The sequence below is a fragment of the Gymnoscopelus braueri genome (assembly GCF_963280865.1).
Source record: "Gymnoscopelus braueri genome assembly, contig: SCAFFOLD_60, whole genome shotgun sequence".
Classification (NCBI taxonomy): domain Eukaryota; kingdom Metazoa; phylum Chordata; class Actinopteri; order Myctophiformes; family Myctophidae; genus Gymnoscopelus; species Gymnoscopelus braueri.
Window position 1 is genome coordinate 376177 of NW_027660796.1, and position 26324 is coordinate 402500.

The 26324-nt window shown below is 45.4% G+C and overlaps 1 protein-coding gene across 1 annotated transcript in view; it reads right to left on the reverse strand.

Annotated features, from left to right (window-relative positions):
- The window catches only part of LOC308081183 (2-acylglycerol O-acyltransferase 2-like), a gene marked incomplete at its 3' end in the record, with an annotated part of 72709 nt that overhangs the window by 19577 nt on the left and 26808 nt on the right, over positions 1–26324 (reverse strand). The window lies entirely within an intron of this gene.

Below are 26324 nucleotides of genomic sequence, written 5' to 3' on the forward strand. Positions count from 1 at the left end.
TCTAGCCTAGTCCAGCCTGTTCCATGCTAGTATAGCCTATACCAACCTCCACTACTCTGTTCTCCCAACAGGCTGGACTATACTAGTCTTGGGTGCACTAGGCTGTACTGTACTGTACTGTACTAGACTCTACTGGTCTCTAATAGGCTGTTTTAAGCTCTAGTAGGCTTTGCTAGGCTTTACTGGGCTCTATTAGGCTATAGAAGCCAGTACTTTACTTTGGCCTACAAAGGCTCTTGCAAAACTATTGCTCGTGAACACACAAGCTATGGCCCGTGTACACAGTGTTTAGTCCCTATGGTCTGAGTATCTAAAGGGCTGACAAGGGACTAGTAAAGCCTAATAGAGAGTATTAGAGTCTGGTACAGCCTAGTACACTCTAGTCTAGCCTAGTCCAGCCTGTTCCATGCTAGTATAGCCTATATCAACCTCCACTACTCTGTTCTCCCAACAGGCTGGACTATACTAGTCTTGGGTGCACTAGGCTGTACTGTACTGTACTGTACTGTACTGTACTAGACTCTACTGGTCTCTAATAGGCTGTTTTAAGCTCTAGTAGGCTTTGCTAGGCTTTACTGGGCTCTATTAGGCTATAGAAGCCAGTACTTTACTTTGGCCTACAAAGGCTCTTGCAAAACTATTGCTCGTGAACACACAAGCTATGGCCCGTGTACACAGTGTTTAGTCCCTATGGTCTGAGTATCTAAAGGGCTGACAAGGGACTAGTAAAGCCTAATAGAGAGTATTAGAGTCTGGTACAGCCTAGTACACTCTAGTCTAGCCTAGTCCAGCCTGTTCCATGCTAGTATAGCCTATACCCACCTCCCCTACTCTGTTCTCCCAACAGGCTGGACTATACTAGTCTTGGGTGCACTAGGCTGTACTGTACTGTACTGTACTAGACTCTACTGGTCTCTAATAGGCTGTTTTAAGCTCTAGTAGGCTTTGCTAGGCTTTACTGGGCTCTATTAGGCTATAGAAGCCAGTACTTTACTTTGGCCTACAAAGGCTCTTGCAAAACTATTGCTCGTGAACACACAAGCTATGGCCCGTGTACACAGTGTTTAGTCCCTATGGTCTGAGTATCTAAAGGGCTGACAAGGGACTAGTAAAGCCTAATAGAGAGTATTAGAGTCTGGTACAGCCTAGTACACTCTAGTCTAGCCTAGTCCAGCCTGTTCCATGCTAGTATAGCCTATACCCACCTCCCCTACTCTGTTCTCCCAACAGGCTGGACTATACTAGTCTTGGGTGCACTAGGCTGTACTGTACTGTACTGTACTGTACTGTACTGTACTGTACTAGACTCTACTGGTCTCTAATAGGCTGTTTTAAGCTCTAGTAGGCTTTGCTAGGCTTTACTGGGCTCTATTAGGCTATAGAAGCCAGTACTTTACTTTGGCCTACAAAGGCTCTTGCAAAACTATTGCTCGTGAACACACAAGCTATGGCCCGTGTACACAGTGTTTAGTCCCTATGGTCTGAGTATCTAAAGGGCTGACAAGGGACTAGTAAAGCCTAATAGAGAGTATTAGAGTCTGGTACAGCCTAGTACACTCTAGTCTAGCCTAGTCCAGCCTGTTCCATGCTAGTATAGCCTATACCAACCTCCACTACTCTGTTCTCCCAACAGGCTGGACTATACTAGTCTTGGGTGCACTAGGCTGTACTGTACTGTACTGTACTGTACTAGACTCTACTGGTCTCTAATAGGCTGTTTTAAGCTCTAGTAGGCTTTGCTAGGCTTTACTGGGCTCTATTAGGCTATAGAAGCCAGTACTTTACTTTGGCCTACAAAGGCTCTTGCAAAACTATTGCTCGTGAACACACAAGCTATGGCCCGTGTACGCAGTGTTTAGTCCCTATGGTCTGAGTATCTAAAGGGCTGACAAGGGATTAGTAAAGCCTAATAGAGAGTATTAGAGTCTGGTACAGCCTAGTACACTCTAGTCTAGCCTAGTCCAGCCTGTTCCATGCTAGTATAGCCTATACCAACCTCCACTACTCTGTTCTCCCAACAGGCTGGACTATACTAGTCTTGGGTGCACTAGGCTGTACTGTACTGTACTGTATTAGACTCTACTGGTCTCTAATAGGCTGTTTTAAGCTCTAGTAGGCTTTGCTAGGCTTTACTGGGCTCTATTAGGCTATAGAAGCCAGTACTTTACTTTGGCCTACAAAGGCTCTTGCAAAACTATTGCTCGTGAACACACAAGCTATGGCCCGTGTACGCAGTGTTTAGTCCCTATGGTCTGAGTATCTAAAGGGCTGACAAGGGACTAGTAAAGCCTAATAGAGAGTATTAGAGTCTGGTACAGCCTAGTACACTCTAGTCTAGCCTAGTCCAGCCTGTTCCATGCTAGTATAGCCTATACCAACCTCCACTACTCTGTTCTCCCAACAGGCTGGACTATACTAGTCTTGGGTGCACTAGGCTGTACTGTACTGTACTGTACTGTACTGTACTGTACTGTACTAGACTCTACTGGTCTCTAATAGGCTGTTTTAAGCTCTAGTAGGCTTTGCTAGGCTTTACTGGGCTCTATTAGGCTATAGAAGCCAGTACTTTACTTTGGCCTACAAAGGCTCTTGCAAAACTATTGCTCGTGAACACACAAGCTATGGCCCGTGTACACAGTGTTTAGTCCCTATGGTCTGAGTATCTAAAGGGCTGACAAGGGACTAGTAAAGCCTAATAGAGAGTATTAGAGTCTGGTACAGCCTAGTACACTCTAGTCTAGCCTAGTCCAGCCTGTTCCATGCTAGTATAGCCTATACCAACCTCCACTACTCTGTTCTCCCAACAGGCTGGACTATACTAGTCTTGGGTGCACTAGGCTGTACTGTACTGTACTGTACTGTACTAGACTCTACTGGTCTCTAATAGGCTGTTTTAAGCTCTAGTAGGCTTTGCTAGGCTTTACTGGGCTCTATTAGGCTATAGAAGCCAGTACTTTACTTTGGCCTACAAAGGCTCTTGCAAAACTATTGCTCGTGAACACACAAGCTATGGCCCGTGTACGCAGTGTTTAGTCCCTATGGTCTGAGTATCTAAAGGGCTGACAAGGGATTAGTAAAGCCTAATAGAGAGTATTAGAGTCTGGTACAGCCTAGTACACTCTAGTCTAGCCTAGTCCAGCCTGTTCCATGCTAGTATAGCCTATACCAACCTCCACTACTCTGTTCTCCCAACAGGCTGGACTATACTAGTCTTGGGTGCACTAGGCTGTACTGTACTGTACTGTATTAGACTCTACTGGTCTCTAATAGGCTGTTTTAAGCTCTAGTAGGCTTTGCTAGGCTTTACTGGGCTCTATTAGGCTATAGAAGCCAGTACTTTACTTTGGCCTACAAAGGCTCTTGCAAAACTATTGCTCGTGAACACACAAGCTATGGCCCGTGTACGCAGTGTTTAGTCCCTATGGTCTGAGTATCTAAAGGGCTGACAAGGGACTAGTAAAGCCTAATAGAGAGTATTAGAGTCTGGTACAGCCTAGTACACTCTAGTCTAGCCTAGTCCAGCCTGTTCCATGCTAGTATAGCCTATACCAACCTCCACTACTCTGTTCTCCCAACAGGCTGGACTATACTAGTCTTGGGTGCACTAGGCTGTACTGTACTGTACTGTACTAGACTCTACTGGTCTCTAATAGGCTGTTTTAAGCTCTAGTAGGCTTTGCTAGGCTTTACTGGGCTCTATTAGGCTATAGAAACCAGTACTTTACTTTGGCCTACAAAGGCTCTTGCAAAACTATTGCTCGTGAACACACAAGCTATGGCCCGTGTACGCAGTGTTTAGTCCCTATGGTCTGAGTATCTAAAGGGCCGACAAGGGACTAGTAAAGCCTAATAGAGAGTATTAGAGTCTGGTACAGCCTAGTACACTCTAGTCTAGCCTAGTCCAGCCTGTTCCATGCTAGTATAGCCTATACCAACCTCCACTACTCTGTTCTCCCAACAGGCTGGACTATACTAGTCTTGGGTGCACTAGGCTGTACTGTACTGTACTGTACTGTACTGTACTGTACTGTACTGTACTGTACTGTACTGTACTGTACTGTACTGTACTGTACTGTACTAGACTCTACTGGTCTCTAATAGGCTGTTTTAAGCTCTAGTAGGCTTTGCTAGGCTTTACTGGGCTCTATTAGGCTATAGAAGCCAGTACTTTACTTTGGCCTACAAAGGCTCTTGCAAAACTATTGCTCGTGAACACACAAGCTATGGCCCGTGTACACAGTGTTTAGTCCCTATGGTCTGAGTATCTAAAGGGCTGACAAGGGACTAGTAAAGCCTAATAGAGAGTATTAGAGTCTGGTACAGCCTAGTACACTCTAGTCTAGCCTAGTCCAGCCTGTTCCATGCTAGTATAGCCTATACCAACCTCCACTACTCTGTTCTCCCAACAGGCTGGACTATACTAGTCTTGGGTGCACTAGGCTGTACTGTACTGTACTGTACTAGACTCTACTGGTCTCTAATAGGCTGTTTTAAGCTCTAGTAGGCTTTGCTAGGCTTTACTGGGCTCTATTAGGCTATAGAAGCCAGTACTTTACTTTGGCCTACAAAGGCTCTTGCAAAACTATTGCTCGTGAACACACAAGCTATGGCCCGTGTACGCAGTGTTTAGTCCCTATGGTCTGAGTATCTAAAGGGCCGACAAGGGACTAGTAAAGCCTAATAGAGAGTATTAGAGTCTGGTACAGCCTAGTACACTCTAGTCTAGCCTAGTCCAGCCTGTTCCATGCTAGTATAGCCTATACCAACCTCCACTACTCTGTTCTCCCAACAGGCTGGACTATACTAGTCTTGGGTGCACTAGGCTGTACTGTACTGTACTGTACTAGACTCTACTGGTCTCTAATAGGCTGTTTTAAGCTCTAGTAGGCTTTGCTAGGCTTTACTGGGCTCTATTAGGCTATAGAAGCCAGTACTTTACTTTGGCCTACAAAGGCTCTTGCAAAACTATTGCTCGTGAACACACAAGCTATGGCCCGTGTACACAGTGTTTAGTCCCTATGGTCTGAGTATCTAAAGGGCTGACAAGGGACTAGTAAAGCCTAATAGAGAGTATTAGAGTCTGGTACAGCCTAGTACACTCTAGTCTAGCCTAGTCCAGCCTGTTCCATGCTAGTATAGCCTATACCAACCTCCACTACTCTGTTCTCCCAACAGGCTGGACTATACTAGTTTTGGGTGCACTAGGCTGTACTGTACTGTACTGTACTAGACTCTACTGGTCTCTAATAGGCTGTTTTAAGCTCTAGTAGGCTTTGCTAGGCTTTACTGGGCTCTATTAGGCTATAGAAGCCAGTACTTTACTTTGGCCTACAAAGGCTCTTGCAAAACTATTGCTCGTGAACACACAAGCTATGGCCCGTGTACACAGTGTTTAGTCCCTATGGTCTGAGTATCTAAAGGGCTGACAAGGGACTAGTAAAGCCTAATAGAGAGTATTAGAGTCTGGTACAGCCTAGTACACTCTAGTCTAGCCTAGTCCAGCCTGTTCCATGCTAGTATAGCCTATACCAACCTCCACTACTCTGTTCTCCCAACAGGCTGGACTATACTAGTCTTGGGTGCACTAGGCTGTACTGTACTGTACTGTACTAGACTCTACTGGTCTCTAATAGGCTGTTTTAAGCTCTAGTAGGCTTTGCTAGGCTTTACTGGGCTCTTTTAGGCTATAGAAGCCAGTACTTTACTTTGGCCTACAAAGGCTCTTGCAAAACTATTGCTCGTGAACACACAAGCTATGGCCCGTGTACACAGTGTTTAGTCCCTATGGTCTGAGTATCTAAAGGGCTGACAAGGGACTAGTAAAGCCTAATAGAGAGTATTAGAGTCTGGTACAGCCTAGTACACTCTAGTCTAGCCTAGTCCAGCCTGTTCCATGCTAGTATAGCCTATACCAACCTCCCCTACTCTGTTCTCCCAACAGGCTGGACTATACTAGTCTTGGGTGCACTAGGCTGTACTGTACTGTACTGTACTAGACTCTACTGGTCTCTAATAGGCTGTTTTAAGCTCTAGTAGGCTTTGCTAGGCTTTACTGGGCTCTATTAGGCTATAGAAGCCAGTACTTTACTTTGGCCTACAAAGGCTCTTGCAAAACTATTGCTCGTGAACACACAAGCTATGGCCCGTGTACACAGTGTTTAGTCCCTATGGTCTGAGTATCTAAAGGGCTGACAAGGGACTAGTAAAGCCTAATAGAGAGTATTAGAGTCTGGTACAGCCTAGTACACTCTAGTCTAGCCTAGTCCAGCCTGTTCCATGCTAGTATAGCCTATACCAACCTCCACTACTCTGTTCTCCCAACAGGCTGGACTATACTAGTCTTGGGTGCACTAGGCTGTACTGTACTGTACTGTACTAGACTCTACTGGTCTCTAATAGGCTGTTTTAAGCTCTAGTAGGCTTTGCTAGGCTTTACTGGGCTCTATTAGGCTATAGAAGCCAGTACTTTACTTTGGCCTACAAAGGCTCTTGCAAAACTATTGCTCGTGAACACACAAGCTATGGCCCGTGTACACAGTGTTTAGTCCCTATGGTCTGAGTATCTAAAGGGCTGACAAGGGACTAGTAAAGCCTAATAGAGAGTATTAGAGTCTGGTACAGCCTAGTACACTCTAGTCTAGCCTAGTCCAGCCTGTTCCATGCTAGTATAGCCTATACCAACCTCCCCTACTCTGTTCTCCCAACAGGCTGGACTATACTAGTCTTGGGTGCACTAGGCTGTACTGTACTGTACTGTACTAGACTCTACTGGTCTCTAATAGGCTGTTTTAAGCTCTAGTAGGCTTTGCTAGGCTTTACTGGGCTCTATTAGGCTATAGAAGCCAGTACTTTACTTTGGCCTACAAAGGCTCTTGCAAAACTATTGCTCGTGAACACACAAGCTATGGCCCGTGTACACAGTGTTTAGTCCCTATGGTCTGAGTATCTAAAGGGCTGACAAGGGACTAGTAAAGCCTAATAGAGAGTATTAGAGTCTGGTACAGCCTAGTACACTCTAGTCTAGCCTAGTCCAGCCTGTTCCATGCTAGTATAGCCTATACCAACCTCCACTACTCTGTTCTCCCAACAGGCTGGACTATACTAGTCTTGGGTGCACTAGGCTGTACTGTACTGTACTGTACTAGACTCTACTGGTCTCTAATAGGCTGTTTTAAGCTCTAGTAGGCTTTGCTAGGCTTTACTGGGCTCTATTAGGCTATAGAAGCCAGTACTTTACTTTGGCCTACAAAGGCTCTTGCAAAACTATTGCTCGTGAACACACAAGCTATGGCCCGTGTACACAGTGTTTAGTCCCTATGGTCTGAGTATCTAAAGGGCTGACAAGGGACTAGTAAAGCCTAATAGAGAGTATTAGAGTCTGGTACAGCCTAGTACACTCTAGTCTAGCCTAGTCCAGCCTGTTCCATGCTAGTATAGCCTATACCAACCTCCCCTACTCTGTTCTCCCAACAGGCTGGACTATACTAGTCTTGGGTGCACTAGGCTGTACTGTACTGTACTGTACTAGACTCTACTGGTCTCTAATAGGCTGTTTTAAGCTCTAGTAGGCTTTGCTAGGCTTTACTGGGCTCTATTAGGCTATAGAAGCCAGTACTTTACTTTGGCCTACAAAGGCTCTTGCAAAACTATTGCTCGTGAACACACAAGCTATGGCCCGTGTACACAGTGTTTAGTCCCTATGGTCTGAGTATCTAAAGGGCTGACAAGGGACTAGTAAAGCCTAATAGAGAGTATTAGAGTCTGGTACAGCCTAGTACACTCTAGTCTAGCCTAGTCCAGCCTGTTCCATGCTAGTATAGCCTATACCAACCTCCCCTACTCTGTTCTCCCAACAGGCTGGACTATACTAGTCTTGGGTGCACTAGGCTGTACTATACTGTACTGTACTAGACTCTACTGGTCTCTAATAGGCTGTTTTAAGCTCTAGTAGGCTTTGCTAGGCTTTACTGGGCTCTATTAGGCTATAGAAGCCAGTACTTTACTTTGGCCTACAAAGGCTCTTGCAAAACTATTGCTCGTGAACACACAAGCTATGGCCCGTGTACACAGTGTTTAGTCCCTATGGTCTGAGTATCTAAAGGGCTGACAAGGGACTAGTAAAGCCTAATAGAGAGTATTAGAGTCTGGTACAGCCTAGTACACTCTAGTCTAGCCTAGTCCAGCCTGTTCCATGCTAGTATAGCCTATACCAACCTCCACTACTCTGTTCTCCCAACAGGCTGGACTATACTAGTCTTGGGTGCACTAGGCTGTACTGTACTGTACTGTACTAGACTCTACTGGTCTCTAATAGGCTGTTTTAAGCTCTAGTAGGCTTTGCTAGGCTTTACTGGGCTCTATTAGGCTATAGAAGCCAGTACTTTACTTTGGCCTACAAAGGCTCTTGCAAAACTATTGCTCGTGAACACACAAGCTATGGCCCGTGTACACAGTGTTTAGTCCCTATGGTCTGAGTATCTAAAGGGCTGACAAGGGACTAGTAAAGCCTAATAGAGAGTATTAGAGTCTGGTACAGCCTAGTACACTCTAGTCTAGCCTAGTCCAAGCCTGTTCCATGCTAGTATAGCCTATACCGAACCTCCACTACTCTGTTCTCCCAACAGGCTGGACTATACTAGTCTTGGGTGCACTAGGCTGTACTGTACTGTACTGTACTGTACTAGACTCTACTGGTCTCTAATAGGCTGTTTTAAGCTCTAGTAGGCTTTGCTAGGCTTTACTGGGCTCTATTAGGCTATAGAAGCCAGTACTTTACTTTGGCCTACAAAGGCTCTTGCAAAACTATTGCTCGTGAACACACAAGCTATGGCCCGTGTACACAGTGTTTAGTCCCTATGGTCTGAGTATCTAAAGGGCTGACAAGGGACTAGTAAAGCCTAATAGAGAGTATTAGAGTCTGGTACAGCCTAGTACACTCTAGTCTAGCCTAGTCCAGCCTGTTCCATGCTAGTATAGCCTATGCCAACCTCCACTACTCTGTTCTCCCAACAGGCTGGACTATACTAGTCTTGGGTGCACTAGGCTGTACTGTACTGTACTGTACTAGACTCTACTGGTCTCTAATAGGCTGTTTTAAGCTCTAGTAGGCTTTGCTAGGCTTTACTGGGCTCTATTAGGCTATAGAAGCCAGTACTTTACTTTGGCCTACAAAGGCTCTTGCAAAACTATTGCTCGTGAACACACAAGCTATGGCCCGTGTACACAGTGTTTAGTCCCTATGGTCTGAGTATCTAAAGGGCTGACAAGGGACTAGTAAAGCCTAATAGAGAGTATTAGAGTCTGGTACAGCCTAGTACACTCTAGTCTAGCCTAGTCCAGCCTGTTCCATGCTAGTATAGCCTATACCAACCTCCACTACTCTGTTCTCCCAACAGGCTGGACTATACTAGTCTTGGGTGCACTAGGCTGTACTGTACTGTACTGTACTAGACTCTACTGGTCTCTAATAGGCTGTTTTAAGCTCTAGTAGGCTTTGCTAGGCTTTACTGGGCTCTATTAGGCTATAGAAGCCAGTACTTTACTTTGGCCTACAAAGGCTCTTGCAAAACTATTGCTCGTGAACACACAAGCTATGGCCCGTGTACACAGTGTTTAGTCCCTATGGTCTGAGTATCTAAAGGGCTGACAAGGGACTAGTAAAGCCTAATAGAGAGTATTAGAGTCTGGTACAGCCTAGTACACTCTAGTCTAGCCTAGTCCAGCCTGTTCCATGCTAGTATAGCCTATACCAACCTCCACTACTCTGTTCTCCCAACAGGCTGGACTATACTAGTCTTGGGTGCACTAGGCTGTACTGTACTGTATTGTACTAGACTCTACTGGTCTCTAATAGGCTGTTTTAAGCTCTAGTAGGCTTTGCTAGGCTTTACTGGGCTCTATTAGGCTATAGAAGCCAGTACTTTACTTTGGCCTACAAAGGCTCTTGCAAAACTATTGCTCGTGAACACACAAGCTATGGCCCGTGTACACAGTGTTTAGTCCCTATGGTCTGAGTTTCTAAAGGGCTGACAAGGGACTAGTAAAGCCTAATAGAGAGTATTAGAGTCTGGTACAGCCTAGTACACTCTAGTCTAGCCTAGTCCAGCCTGTTCCATGCTAGTATAGCCTATACCAACCTCCCCTACTCTGTTCTCCCAACAGGCTGGACTATACTAGTCTTGGGTGCACTAGGCTGTACTGTACTGTACTGTACTAGACTCTACTGGTCTCTAATAGGCTGTTTTAAGCTCTAGTAGGCTTTGCTAGGCTTTACTGGGCTCTATTAGGCTATAGAAGCCAGTACTTTACTTTGGCCTACAAAGGCTCTTGCAAAACTATTGCTCGTGAACACACAAGCTATGGCCCGTGTACACAGTGTTTAGTCCCTATGGTCTGAGTATCTAAAGGGCTGACAAGGGACTAGTAAAGCCTAATAGAGAGTATTAGAGTCTGGTACAGCCTAGTACACTCTAGTCTAGCCTAGTCCAGCCTGTTCCATGCTAGTATAGCCTATACCAACCTCCACTACTCTGTTCTCCCAACAGGCTGGACTATACTAGTCTTGGGTGCACTAGGCTGTACTGTACTGTACTAGACTCTACTGGTCTCTAATAGGCTGTTTTAAGCTCTAGTAGGCTTTGCTAGGCTTTACTGGGCTCTATTAGGCTATAGAAGCCAGTACTTTACTTTGGCCTACAAAGGCTCTTGCAAAACTATTGCTCGTGAACACACAAGCTATGGCCCGTGTACACAGTGTTTAGTCCCTATGGTCTGAGTATCTAAAGGGCTGACAAGGGACTAGTAAAGCCTAATAGAGAGTATTAGAGTCTGGTACAGCCTAGTACACTCTAGTCTAGCCTAGTCCAGCCTGTTCCATGCTAGTATAGCCTATACCAACCTCCACTACTCTGTTCTCCCAACAGGCTGGACTATACTAGTCTTGGGTGCACTAGGCTGTACTGTACTGTACTAGACTCTACTGGTCTCTAATAGGCTGTTTTAAGCTCTAGTAGGCTTTGCTAGGCTTTACTGGGCTCTATTAGGCTATAGAAGCCAGTACTTCACTTTGGCCTACAAAGGCTCTTGCAAAACTATTGCTCGTGAACACACAAGCTATGGCCCGTGTACACAGTGTTTAGTCCCTATGGTCTGAGTATCTAAAGGGCTGACAAGGGACTAGTAAAGCCTAATAGAGAGTATTAGAGTCTGGTACAGCCTAGTACACTCTAGTCTAGCCTAGTCCAGCCTGTTCCATGCTAGTATAGCCTATACCAACCTCCCCTACTCTGTTCTCCCAACAGGCTGGACTATACTAGTCTTGGGTGCACTAGGCTGTACTGTACTGTACTGTACTAGACTCTACTGGTCTCTAATAGGCTGTTTTAAGCTCTAGTAGGCTTTGCTAGGCTTTACTGGGCTCTATTAGGCTATAGAAGCCAGTACTTTACTTTGGCCTACAAAGGCTCTTGCAAAACTATTGCTCGTGAACACACAAGCTATGGCCCGTTTACACAGTGTTTAGTCCCTATGGTCTGAGTATCTAAAGGGCTGACAAGGGACTAGTAAAGCCTAATAGAGAGTATTAGAGTCTGGTACAGCCTAGTACACTCTAGTCTAGCCTAGTCCAGCCTGTTCCATGCTAGTATAGCCTATACCAACCTCCACTACTCTGTTCTCCCAACAGGCTGGACTATACTAGTCTTGGGTGCACTAGGCTGTACTGTACTGTACTGTACTAGACTCTACTGGTCTCTAATAGGCTGTTTTAAGCTCTAGTAGGCTTTGCTAGGCTTTACTGGGCTCTATTAGGCTATAGAAGCCAGTACTTTACTTTGGCCTACAAAGGCTCTTGCAAAACTATTGCTCGTGAACACACAAGCTATGGCCCGTGTACACAGTGTTTAGTCCCTATGGTCTGAGTATCTAAAGGGCTGACAAGGGACTAGTAAAGCCTAATAGAGAGTATTAGAGTCTGGTACAGCCTAGTACACTCTAGTCTAGCCTAGTCCAGCCTGTTCCATGCTAGTATAGCCTATACCAACCTCCACTACTCTGTTCTCCCAACAGGCTGGACTATACTAGTCTTGGGTGCACTAGGCTGTACTGTACTGTACTAGACTCTACTGGTCTCTAATAGGCTGTTTTAAGCTCTAGTAGGCTTTGCTAGGCTTTACTGGGCTCTATTAGGCTATAGAAGCCAGTACTTTACTTTGGCCTACAAAGGCTCTTGCAAAACTATTGCTCGTGAACACACAAGCTATGGCCCGTTTACACAGTGTTTAGTCCCTATGGTCTGAGTATCTAAAGGGCTGACAAGGGACTAGTAAAGCCTAATAGAGAGTATTAGAGTCTGGTACAGCCTAGTACACTCTAGTCTAGCCTAGTCCAGCCTGTTCCATGCTAGTATAGCCTATACCAACCTCCACTACTCTGTTCTCCCAACAGGCTGGACTATACTAGTCTTGGGTGCACTAGGCTGTACTGTACTGTACTAGACTCTACTGGTCTCTAATAGGCTGTTTTAAGCTCTAGTAGGCTTTGCTAGGCTTTACTGGGCTCTATTAGGCTATAGAAGCCAGTACTTTACTTTGGCCTACAAAGGCTCTTGCAAAACTATTGCTCGTGAACACACAAGCTATGGCCCGTGTACACAGTGTTTAGTCCCTATGGTCTGAGTATCTAAAGGGCTGACAAGGGACTAGTAAAGCCTAATAGAGAGTATTAGAGTCTGGTACAGCCTAGTACACTCTAGTCTAGCCTAGTCCAGCCTGTTCCATGCTAGTATAGCCTATACCAACCTCCACTACTCTGTTCTCCCAACAGGCTGGACTATACTAGTCTTGGGTGCACTAGGCTGTACTGTACTGTACTGTACTAGACTCTACTGGTCTCTAATAGGCTGTTTTAAGCTCTAGTAGGCTTTGCTAGGCTTTACTGGGCTCTATTAGGCTATAGAAGCCAGTACTTTACTTTGGCCTACAAAGGCTCTTGCAAAACTATTGCTCGTGAACACACAAGCTATGGCCCGTGTACACAGTGTTTAGTCCCTATGGTCTGAGTATCTAAAGGGCTGACAAGGGACTAGTAAAGCCTAATAGAGAGTATTAGAGTCAGGTACATTCTAGTACACTCTAGTCTAGCCTAGTCCAGCCTGTTCCATGCTAGTATAGCCTATACCAACCTCCACTACTCTGTTCTCCCAACAGGCTGGACTATACTAGTCTTGGGTGCACTAGGCTGTACTGTACTGTACTGTACTGTACTGTACTAGACTCTACTGGTCTCTAATAGGCTGTTTTAAGCTCTAGTAGGCTTTGCTAGGCTTTACTGGGCTCTATTAGGCTATAGAAGGCAGTACTTTACTTTGGCCTACAAAGGTTCATGCAAAACTATTGCTCGTGAACACACAAGCTATGGCCCGTGTACACAGTGGTTAGTCCCTATGGTCTGAGTATATACAGGGCTGACAAGGGACTAGTACAGCCTAATAGAGAGTATTAGAGTCTGGTACAGCCTAGTACAATCTAGTCTATCCTAGTCCAGCCTTATCAGTCCTAGCATAGCCTGGTACCCCCTCCCCTATTCTGTTCTCCCAACAGGCTGGAGTAGGCTAGACATGGGTGTACTAGGCTTTACTGTACTAGTCTCTGCTGGGCTCTAATAGTCTGCTTTCAGCTCTAGTAGGCTTTGCTAGGCTGTACTGGGCTCTATTAGGCTATAGAAGGCAGTACTTTACTTTGGCCTACAAATGTTCATGCGAAACTATTGGTCGTGCACACACAAACTATTGCCTGTTTACACAGTGGTTAATCCAAATGGTCTGAGTATCTACAGGGCTGATGTAACCCAGGTTTCAAAAGGTTTTCAAAAGGTTTGTGTCACTGCTGTCTGTGTGTCACTGACAGAGTCACACACACAGTCACACACACACACTCAGACTCACTCACTCAATCAATCAGTCACACCAGTGCTTGCAATTGCCAATAATTGCATGAAGCAGAGACAGTCTGCAGTAGCAGAGTGAGGTGCACACTACTCTGAGATTTCCACCCAAACTGACTGCTGGCACAACATGCTGGCTGTGCCTGCATGAATCTGATTGAATTGGCCAGGTTACTTTTCTTGATAAGAAAAAGGATCATGATGGCGAGCCAACTAACCCGAACCCAACTTTAATGAAGTTTTTCCTACCAGGAGGGTGAGCAGCAGCCACAAATTCATATCCCCCCAAGTAACATTACACACTACACTGCCTCACACTGCCACTTCCCTCTGACTATTGACAATACCTACCTGCTTAAAGGGCAAGACCACTTTGGTAGAGGTTTGGGATAGTTACCTTGCCATGATGTAACTCCAAAGGTGGACAAGAAATAAAAAATAATTGCTCCATTGATTAGAAATTGATAATTCTAAATTTGCTCCTCATTGACTTACATTGTACGGTAAAACAGCTCTCAAAGTCACTCTTTAAGCACTATACTAAGTCTAGACTAGCATGGAACAGGCTGGACTAGGCTATACTAGGTTGTACTAGGCTGTACCAGACTCTAATACTCTCTATTAGGCTGTACTAGTCCCTTGTCAGCCCTGTAGATACTCAGACCATAGGGACTAACCACTGTGTACACAGGCCATAGCTTGTGTGTTCACGAGCAATAGTTTTGCATGAGCCTTTGTAGGCCAAAGTAAAGTGCTGGCTTCTATAGCCTAATAGAGCCCAGTAAAGCCTAGCAAAGCCTACTAGAGCTTAAAACAGCCTATTAGAGACCAGTAGAGTCTAGTACAGTACAGTACAGTACAGACTAGTACACCCAAGACTAGTATAGTCCAGCCTATTTGGAGAACAGACTAGGGGAGGTATAGGCTATACTAGCATGGAACAGGCTGGACTAGGCTAGACTAGATTGTACTAGGCTGTACTGTACTGTACTGTACTAGACTCTACTGGTCTCTAATAGGCTGTTTTAAGCTCTAGTAGGCTTTGCTAGGCTTTACTGGGCTCTATTAGGCTATAGAAGGCAGTACTTTACTTTGGCCTACAAAGGTTCATGCAAAACTATTGCTCGTGAACACACAAGCTATGGCCCGTGTACACAGTGGTTAGTCCCTATGGTCTGAGTATCTACAGGGCTGACAAGGGACTAGTACAGCCTAATAGAGAGTATTAGAGTCTGGTACAGCCTAGTACAATCTAGTCTATCCTAGTCCAGCCTTATCAGTCCTAGCATAGCCTGGTACCCCCTCCCCTATTCTGTTCTCCCAACAGGCTGGAGTAGGCTAGACCTGGGTGTACTAGGCTTTACTGTACTAGTCTCTGCTGGGCTCTAATAGTCTGCTTTCAGCTCTAGTAGGCTTTGCTAGGCTGTACTGGGCTCTATTAGGCTATAGAAGGCAGTACTTTACTTTGGCCTACAAATGTTCATGCAAAACTATTGGTCGTGCACACACAAACTATTGCCTGTTTACACAGTGGTTAATCCAAATGGTCTGAGTATCTACAGGGCTGATGTAACCCAGGTTTCAAAAGGTTTTCGAAAGGTTTGTGTCACTGCTGTCTGTGTGTCACTGACAGAGTCACAAACACAGTCACACACACACTCAGTCTCACTCACTCAATCAATCAGTCACACCAGTGCTTGCAATTGCCAATAATTGCATGAAGCAGAGACAGTCTGCAGTAGCAGAGTGAGGTGCACACTACTCTGAGATTTCCACCCAAACTGACTGCTGGCACAACATGCTGGCTGTGCCTGCATGAATCTGATTGAATTGGCCAGGTTACTTTTCTTGATAAGAAAAAGGATCATGATGGCGAGCCAACTAACCCGAACCCAACTTTAATGAAGTTTGTCCTACCAGGAGGGTGAGCAGCAGCCACACATTCATATCCCCCCAAGTAACATTACACACTACACTGCCTCACACTGCCACTTCCCTCTGACTATTGACAATACCTACCTGCTTAAAGGGCAAGACCACTTTGGTAGAGGTTTGGGTTGTGTAGTTACCTTGCCATGATGTAACTCCAAAGGTGGACAAGAAATCAAAAATAATTGCTCCATTGATTAGAAATTGATAATTCTAAATTTGCTCCTCATTGACTTACATTGTACGGTAAAACAGCTCTCAAAGTCACTCTTTAAGCACTATACTAAGTCTAGACTAGCATGGAACAGGCTGGACTAGGCTAGACTAGATTGTACTAGGCTGTACCAGACTCTAATACTCTCTATTAGGCTTTACTAGTCCCTTGTCAGCCCTCTAGATACTCAAACCATAGGGACTAACCACTGTGTACACGGGCCATAGCTTGTGTGTTCACGAGCAATAGTTTTGCATGAGCCTTTGTAGGCCAAAGAAAAGTACTGCCTTCTATAGCCTAATAGAGCCCAGTAAAGCCTAGCAAAGCCTACTAGAGCTTAAAACAGCCTATTAGAGACCAGTAGAGTCTAGTATAGTACAGTACAGTACAGCCTAGTGTACCCAAGACTAGTATAGTCCAGCCTGTTGGGAGAAAAGACTAGGGGAGAGTGGTATAGGCTATACTAGCATGGAACAGGCTGGACTAGGCTAGACTAGATTGTACTAGGCTGTACCAGACTCTAATACTCTCTATTAGGCTTTACTAGTCCCTTGTCAGCCCTGTAGATACTCAGACCATAGGGACTAACCATTGTGTACACGGGCCATAGCTTGTGTGTTCACGAGCAATAGTTTTGCATGAGCCTTTGTAGGCCAAAGTAAAGTACTGGCTTCTATAGCCTAATAGAGCCCAGTAAAGCCTAGCAAAGCCTACTAGAGCTTAAAACAGCCTATTAGAGACCAGTAGAGTCTAGTACAGTACAGTACAGTACAGCCTAGTGCACCCAAGACTAGTATAGTCCAGCCTGTTTGGAGAACAGACTAGGGGAGGGTGGTATAGGCTATACTAGCATGGAACAGGCTGGACTAGGCTAGACTAGATTGTACTAGGCTGTACTGTACTGTACTGTACTAGACTCTACTGGTCTCTAATAGGATGTTTTAAGCTCTAATAGGCTTTGCTAGGCTTTACTGGGCTCTATTAGGCTATAGAAGGCAGTACTTTACTTTGGCCTACAAAGGTTCATGCAAAACTATTGCTCGTGAACACACAAGCTATGGCCCCTGTACACAGTGGTTAGTCCCTATGGTCTGAGTATCTACAGGGCTGACAAGGGACTAGTACAGCCTAATAGAGAGCATTAGAGTCTGGTACAGCCTAGTACAATCTAGTCTATCCTAGTCCAGCCTTATCAGTCCTAGCATAGCCTGGTACCCCCTCCCCTATTCTGTTCTCCCAACAGGCTGGACTAGGCTAGACCTGGGTGTACTAGGCTTTACTGTACTAGTCTCTGCTGGGCTCTAATAGTCTGCTTTCAGCTCTAGTAGGCTTTGTTAGGCTGTACTGGGCTCTATTAAGCTATAGAAGGCAGTACTTTACTTTGGCCTACAAATGTTCATGCGAAACTATTGGTCGTGCACACACAAACTATTGCCCGTTTACACAGTGGTTAATCCAAATGGTCTGAGTATCTACAGGGCTGATGTAACCCAGGTTTCAAAAGGTTTTCAAAAGGTTTGTGTCACTGCTGTCTGTGTGTCACTGACAGAGTCACAAACACAGTCACACACACACTCAGTCTCACTCACTCAATCAATCAGTCACACCAGTGCTTGCAATTGCCAATAATTGCATGAAGCAGAGACAGTCTGCAGTAGCAGAGTGAGGTGCACACTACTCTGAGATTTCCACCCAAACTGACTGCTGGCACAACATGCTGGCTGTGCCTGCATGAATCTGATTGAATTGGCCAGGTTACTTTTCTTGATAAGAAAAAGGATCATGATGGCGAGCCAACTAACCCGAACCCAACTTTAATGAAGTTTGTCCTACCAGGAGGGTGAGCAGCAGCCACACATTCATATCCCCCCAAGTAACATTACACACTACACTGCCTCACTCTGCCACTTCCCTCTGACTATTGACAATACCTACCTGCTTAAAGGGCAAGACCACTTTGGTAGAGGTTTGGGTTGTGTAGTTACCTTGCCATGATGTAACTCCAAAGGTGGACAAGAAATCAAAAATAATTGCTCCATTGATTAGAAATTGATAATTCTAAATTTGCTCCTCATTGACTTACATTGTACGGTAAAACAGCTCTCAAAGTCACTCTTTAAGCACTATACTAAGTCTAGACTAGCATGGAACAGGCTGGACTAGGCTAGACTAGGTTGTACTAGGCTGTACCAGACTCTAATACTCTCTATTAGGCTGTACTAGTCCCTTGTCAGCCCTGTAGATACTCAGACCATAGGGACTAACCACTGTGTACACAGGCCATAGCTTGTGTGTTCACGAGCAATAGTTTTGCATGAACCTTTGTAGGCCAAAGTAAAGTACTGCCTTCTATAGCCTAATAGAGCCCAGTAAAGCCTAGCAAAGCCTACTAGAGCTTAAAACAGCCTATTAGAGACCAGTAGAGTCTAGTACAGTACAGTACAGTACAGTACAGCCTAGTGCACCCAAGACTAGTATAGTCCAGCCTGTTGGGAGAACAGAGTAGTGGAGGTTGGTATAGGCTATACTAGCATGGAACAGGCTGGACTAGGCTAGACTAGAGTGTACTAGGCTGTACCAGACTCTAATACTCTCTATTAGGCTTTACTAGTCCCTTGTCAGCCCTTTAGATACTCAGACCATAGGGACTAAACACTGTGTACACGGGCCATAGCTTGTGTGTTCACGAGCAATAGTTTTGCAAGAGCCTTTGTAGGCCAAAGTAAAGTACTGGCTTCTATAGCCTAATAGAGCCCAGTAAAGCCTAGCAAAGCCTACTAGAGCTTAAAACAGCCTATTAGAGACCAGTAGAGTCTAGTACAGTACAGTACAGTACAGCCTAGTGCACCCAAGACTAGTATAGTCCAGCCTGTTGGGAGAACAGAGTAGGGGAGGTGGGTATAGGCTATACTAGCATGGAACAGGCTGGACTAGGCTAGACTAGAGTGTACTAGGCTGTACCAGACTCTAATACTCTCTATTAGGCTTTACTAGTCCCTTGTCAGCCCTTTAGATACTCAGACCATAGGGACTAAACACTGTGTACACGGGCCATAGCTTGTGTGTTCACGAGCAATAGTTTTGCAAGAGCCTTTGTAGGCCAAAGTAAAGTACTGGCTTCTATAGCCTAATAGAGCCCAGTAAAGCCTAGCAAAGCCTACTAGAGCTTAAAACAGCCTATTAGAGACCAGTAGAGTCTAGTACAGTACAGTACAGTACAGCCTAGTGCACCCAAGACTAGTATAGTCCAGCCTGTTGGGAGAACAGAGTAGGGGAGGTGGGTATAGGCTATACTAGCATGGAACAGGCTGGACTAGGCTAGACTAGAGTGTACTAGGCTGTACCAGACTCTAATACTCTCTATTAGGCTTTACTAGTCCCTTGTCAGCCCTTTAGATACTCAGACCATAGGGACTAAACACTGTGTACACGGGCCATAGCTTGTGTGTTCACGAGCAATAGTTTTGCAAGAGCCTTTGTAGGCCAAAGTAAAGTACTGGCTTCTATAGCCTAATAGAGCCCAGTAAAGCCTAGCAAAGCCTACTAGAGCTTAAAACAGCCTATTAGAGACCAGTAGAGTCTAGTACAGTACAGTACAGTACAGTACAGTACAGCCTAGTGCACCCAAGACTAGTATAGTCCAGCCTGTTGGGAGAACAGAGTAGTGGAGGTTGATATAGGCTATACTAGCATGGAACAGGCTGGACTAGGCTAGACTAGAGTGTACTAGGCTGTACCAGACTCTAATACTCTCTATTAGGCTTTACTAGTCCCTTGTCAGCCCTTTAGATACTCAGACCATAGGGACTAAACACTGTGTACACGGGCCATAGCTTGTGTGTTCACGAGCAATAGTTTTGCAAGAGCCTTTGTAGGCCAAAGTAAAGTACTGGCTTCTATAGCCTAATAGAGCCCAGTAAAGCCTAGCAAAGCCTACTAGAGCTTAAAACAGCCTATTAGAGACCAGTAGAGTCTAGTACAGTACAGTACAGTACAGTACAGCCTAGTGCACCCAAGACTAGTATAGTCCAGCCTGTTGGGAGAACAGAGTAGTGGAGGTTGATATAGGCTATACTAGCATGGAACAGGCTGGACTAGGCTAGACTAGAGTGTACTAGGCTGTACCAGACTCTAATACTCTCTATTAGGCTTTACTAGTCCCTTGTCAGCCCTTTAGATACTCAGACCATAGGGACTAAACACTGTGTACACGGGCCATAGCTTGTGTGTTCACGAGCAATAGTTTTGCAAGAGCCTTTGTAGGCCAAAGTAAAGTACTGGCTTCTATAGCCTAATAGAGCCCAGTAAAGCCTAGCAAAGCCTACTAGAGCTTAAAACAGCCTATTAGAGACCAGTAGAGTCTAGTACAGTACAGTACAGTACAGCCTAGTGCACCCAAGACTAGTATAGTCCAGCCTGTTGGGAGAACAGAGTAGTGGAGGTTGGTATAGGCTATACTAGCATGGAACAGGCTGGACTAGGCTAGACTAGAGTGTACTAGGCTGTACCAGACTCTAATACTCTCTATTAGGCTTTACTAGTCCCTTGTCAGCCCTTTAGATACTCAGACCATAGGGACTAAACACTGTGTACACGGGCCATAGCTTGTGTGTTCACGAGCAATAGTTTTGCAAGAGCCTTTGTAGGCCAAAGTAAAGTACTGGCTTCTATAGCCTAATAGAGCCCAGTAAAGCCTAGCAAAGCCTACTAGAGCTTAAAACAGCCTATTAGAGACCAGTAGAGTCTAGTACAGTACAGTACAGTACAGCCTAGTGCACCCAAGACTAGTATAGTCCAGCCTGTTGGGAGAACAGAGTAGGGGAGGTGGGTATAGGCTATACTAGCATGGAACAGGCTGGACTAGGCTAGACTAGAGTGTACTAGGCTGTACCAGACTCTAATACTCTCTATTAGGCTTTACTAGTCCCTTGTCAGCCCTTTAGATACTCAGACCATAGGGACTAAACACTGTGTACACGGGCCATAGCTTGTGTGTTCACGAGCAATAGTTTTGCAAGAGCCTTTGTAGGCCAAAGTAAAGTACTGGCTTCTATAGCCTAATAGAGCCCAGTAAAGCCTAGCAAAGCCTACTAGAGCTTAAAACAGCCTATTAGAGACCAGTAGAGTCTAGTACAGTACAGTACAGTACAGTACAGTACAGCCTAGTGCACCCAAGACTAGTATAGTCCAGCCTGTTGGGAGAACAGAGTAGTGGAGGTTGATATAGGCTATACTAGCATGGAACAGGCTGGACTAGGCTAGACTAGAGTGTACTAGGCTGTACCAGACTCTAATACTCTCTATTAGGCTTTACTAGTCCCTTGTCAGCCCTTTAGATACTCAGACCATAGGGACTAAACACTGTGTACACGGGCCATAGCTTGTGTGTTCACGAGCAATAGTTTTGCAAGAGCCTTTGTAGGCCAAAGTAAAGTACTGGCTTCTATAGCCTAATAGAGCCCAGTAAAGCCTAGCAAAGCCTACTAGAGCTTAAAACAGCCTATTAGAGACCAGTAGAGTCTAGTACAGTACAGTACAGTACAGTACAGTACAGTACAGCCTAGTGCACCCAAGACTAGTATAGTCCAGCCTGTTGGGAGAACAGAGTAGTGGAGGTTGATATAGGCTATACTAGCATGGAACAGGCTGGACTAGGCTAGACTAGAGTGTACTAGGCTGTACCAGACTCTAATACTCTCTATTAGGCTTTACTAGTCCCTTGTCAGCCCTTTAGATACTCAGACCATAGGGACTAAACACTGTGTACACGGGCCATAGCTTGTGTGTTCACGAGCAATAGTTTTGCAAGAGCCTTTGTAGGCCAAAGTAAAGTACTGGCTTCTATAGCCTAATAGAGCCCAGTAAAGCCTAGCAAAGCCTACTAGAGCTTAAAACAGCCTATTAGAGACCAGTAGAGTCTAGTACAGTACAGTACAGTACAGTACAGTACAGTACAGCCTAGTGCACCCAAGACTAGTATAGTCCAGCCTGTTGGGAGAACAGAGTAGTGGAGGTTGATATAGGCTATACTAGCATGGAACAGGCTGGACTAGGCTAGACTAGAGTGTACTAGGCTGTACCAGACTCTAATACTCTCTATTAGGCTTTACTAGTCCCTTGTCAGCCCTTTAGATACTCAGACCATAGGGACTAAACACTGTGTACACGGGCCATAGCTTGTGTGTTCACGAGCAATAGTTTTGCAAGAGCCTTTGTAGGCCAAAGTAAAGTACTGGCTTCTATAGCCTAATAGAGCCCAGTAAAGCCTAGCAAAGCCTACTAGAGCTTAAAACAGCCTATTAGAGACCAGTAGAGTCTAGTACAGTACAGTACAGTACAGCCTAGTGCACCCAAGACTAGTATAGTCCAGCCTGTTGGGAGAACAGAGTAGTGGAGGTTGGTATAGGCTATACTAGCATGGAACAGGCTGGACTAGGCTAGACTAGAGTGTACTAGGCTGTACCAGACTCTAATACTCTCTATTAGGCTTTACTAGTCCCTTGTCGGCCCTTTAGATACTCAGACCATAGGGACTAAACACTGCGTACACGGGCCATAGCTTGTGTGTTCACGAGCAATAGTTTTGCAAGAGCCTTTGTAGGCCAAAGTAAAGTACTGGCTTCTATAGCCTAATAGAGCCCAGTAAAGCCTAGCAAAGCCTACTAGAGCTTAAAACAGCCTATTAGACACCAGTAGAGTCTAGTACAGTACAGTACAGTACAGCCTAGTGCACCCAAGACTAGTATAGTCCAGCCTGTTGGGAGAACAGAGTAGTGGAGGTTGGTATAGGCTATACTAGCATGGAACAGGCTGGACTAGGCTAGACTAGAGTGTACTAGGCTGTACCAGACTCTAATACTCTCTATTAGGCTTTACTAGTCCCTTGTCAGCCCTTTAGATACTCAGACCATAGGGACTAAACACTGCGTACACGGGCCATAGCTTGTGTGTTCACGAGCAATAGTTTTGCAAGAGCCTTTGTAGGCCAAAGTAAAGTACTGGCTTCTATAGCCTAATAGAGCCCAGTAAAGCCTAGCAAAGCCTACTAGAGCTTAAAACAGCCTATTAGAGACCAGTAGAGTCTAGTACAGTACAGTACAGTACAGCCTAGTGCACCCAAGACTAGTATAGTCCAGCCTGTTGGGAGAACAGAGTAGTGGAGGTTGGTATAGGCTATACTAGCATGGAACAGGCTGGACTAGGCTAGACTAGAGTGTACTAGGCTGTACCAGACTCTAATACTCTCTATTAGGCTTTACTAATCCCTTGTCAGCCCTTTAGATACTCAGACCATAGGGACTAAACACTGCGTACACGGGCCATAGCTTGTGTGTTCACGAGCAATAGTTTTGCAAGAGCCTTTGTAGGCCAAAGTAAAGTACTGGCTTCTATAGCCTAATAGAGCCCAGTAAAGCCTAGCAAAGCCTACTAGAGCTTAAAACAGCCTATTAGAGACCAGTAGAGTCTAGTACAGTACAGTACAGTACAGTACAGTACAGTACAGCCTAGTGCACCCAAGACTAGTATAGTCCAGCCTGTTGGGAGAACAGAGTAGTGGAGGTTGGTATAGGCTATACTAGCATGGAACAGGCTGGACTAGGCTAGACTAGAGTGTACTAGGCTGTACCAGACTCTAATACTCTCTATTAGGCTTTACTAGTCCCTTGTCAGCCCTTTAGATACTCAGACCATAGGGACTAAACACTGTGTACACGGGCCATAGCTTGTGTGTTCACGAGCAATAGTTTTGCAAGAGCCTTTGTAGGCCAAAGTAAAGTACTGGCTTCTATAGCCTAATAGAGCCCAGTAAAGCCTAGCAAAGCCTACTAGAGCTTAAAACAGCCTATTAGAGACCAGTAGAGTCTAGTACAGTACAGTACAGTACAGCCTAGTGCACCCAAGACTAGTATAGTCCAGCCTGTTGGGAGAACAGAGTAGGGGAGGTGGGTATAGGCTATACTAGCATGGAACAGGCTGGACTAGGCTAGACTAGAGTGTACTAGGCTGTACCAGACTCTAATACTCTCTATTAGGCTTTACTAGTCCCTTGTCAGCCCTTTAGATACTCAGACCATAGGGACTAAACACTGTGTACACGGGCCATAGCTTGTGTGTTCACGAGCAATAGTTTTGCAAGAGCCTTTGTAGGCCAAAGTAAAGTACTGGCTTCTATAGCCTAATAGAGCCCAGTAAAGCCTAGCAAAGCCTACTAGAGCTTAAAACAGCCTATTAGAGACCAGTAGAGTCTAGTACAGTACAGTACAGTACAGCCTAGTGCACCCAAGACTAGTATAGTCCAGCCTGTTGGGAGAACAGAGTAGGGGAGGTGGGTATAGGCTATACTAGCATGGAACAGGCTGGACTAGGCTAGACTAGAGTGTACTAGGCTGTACAAGACTCTAATACTCTCTATTAGGCTTTACTAGTCCCTTGTCAGCCCTTTAGATACTCAGACCATAGGGACTAAACACTGTGTACACGGGCCATAGCTTGTGTGTTCACGAGCAATAGTTTTGCAAGAGCCTTTGTAGGCCAAAGTAAAGTACTGGCTTCTATAGCCTAATAGAGCCCAGTAAAGCCTAGCAAAGCCTACTAGAGCTTAAAACAGCCTATTAGAGACCAGTAGAGTCTAGTACAGTACAGTACAGTACAGTACAGTACAGCCTAGTGCACCCAAGACTAGTATAGTCCAGCCTGTTGGGAGAACAGAGTAGTGGAGGTTGATATAGGCTATACTAGCATGGAACAGGCTGGACTAGGCTAGACTAGAGTGTACTAGGCTGTACCAGACTCTAATACTCTCTATTAGGCTTTACTAGTCCCTTGTCAGCCCTTTAGATACTCAGACCATAGGGACTAAACACTGTGTACACGGGCCATAGCTTGTGTGTTCACGAGCAATAGTTTTGCAAGAGCCTTTGTAGGCCAAAGTAAAGTACTGGCTTCTATAGCCTAATAGAGCCCAGTAAAGCCTAGCAAAGCCTACTAGAGCTTAAAACAGCCTATTAGAGACCAGTAGAGTCTAGTACAGTACAGTACAGTACAGTACAGTACAGTACAGCCTAGTGCACCCAAGACTAGTATAGTCCAGCCTGTTGGGAGAACAGAGTAGTGGAGGTTGGTATAGGCTATACTAGCATGGAACAGGCTGGACTAGGCTAGACTAGAGTGTACTAGGCTGTACCAGACTCTAATACTCTCTATTAGGCTTTACTAGTCCCTTGTCAGCCCTCTAGATACTCAGACCATAGGGACTAAACACTGCGTACACGGGCCATAGCTTGTGTGTTCACGAGCAATAGTTTCGCATGAGCCTTTGTAGGCCACAGTAAAGTACTGGCTTCTATAGCCTAATAGAGCCCAGTAAAGCCTAGCAAAGCCTACTAGAGCTTAAAACAGCCTATCAGAGACCAGTATAGTCTAGTACAGTACAGTACAGTACAGCCTAGTGCACCCAAGACTAGTATAGTCCAGCCTGTTGGGAGAACAGAGTAGGGGAGGGTGGTATAGGCTATACTAGCATGGAACAGGCTGGACTAGGCTAGACTAGATTTTACTAGGCTGTACCAGACTCTAATACTCTCTATTAGGCTTTACTAGTCCCTTGTCAGCCCTGTAGATACTCAGACCATAGGGACTAACCACTGAGTACACGGGCCATAGCTTGTGTGTTCACGAGCAATTGTTTTGCATGAGCCTTTGTAGGCCAAAGTAAAGTACTGGCTTCTATAGCCTAATAGAGCCCAGTAAAGCCTAGAAAAGCCTACTAGAGCTTAAAACAGCCTATTAGAGACTAAGCAATAGTCCAGCCTTTTGATGGAACAGACTAGGGGAGGGCGATATAGGCTCTACTAGCATGGAACAGACTGGACTAGTTAAGACTAGGTTAAACTAGGCTCTACTAGGCTCTATTAGGTTGTACTAGGCTGTAATAGGCTGGACTAGGCTGTAATAGGCTGGACTAAGCTGTAATAGGCTGGACTAGGCTTTAATAGGCGGGACTAAGCTGGACTAGGCTTGAATAGGTTGGACTAGGCTGGACTAAGCTGTAATAGGCTGGACTAGGCTATAATAGGTGGGACTAGGCTGGACTAGGCTTTAATAGGCTGGACTAGGCTATAATAGGCTGGACTAGGCTGGACTAGGTTATAATAGGCTGGACTAGGCTGGACTAGGCTGTAATAGGCTGGACTAGGCTGTACTAGGCGGAAATTGGCGAGAAACAGCGTCCCGGGAGGTC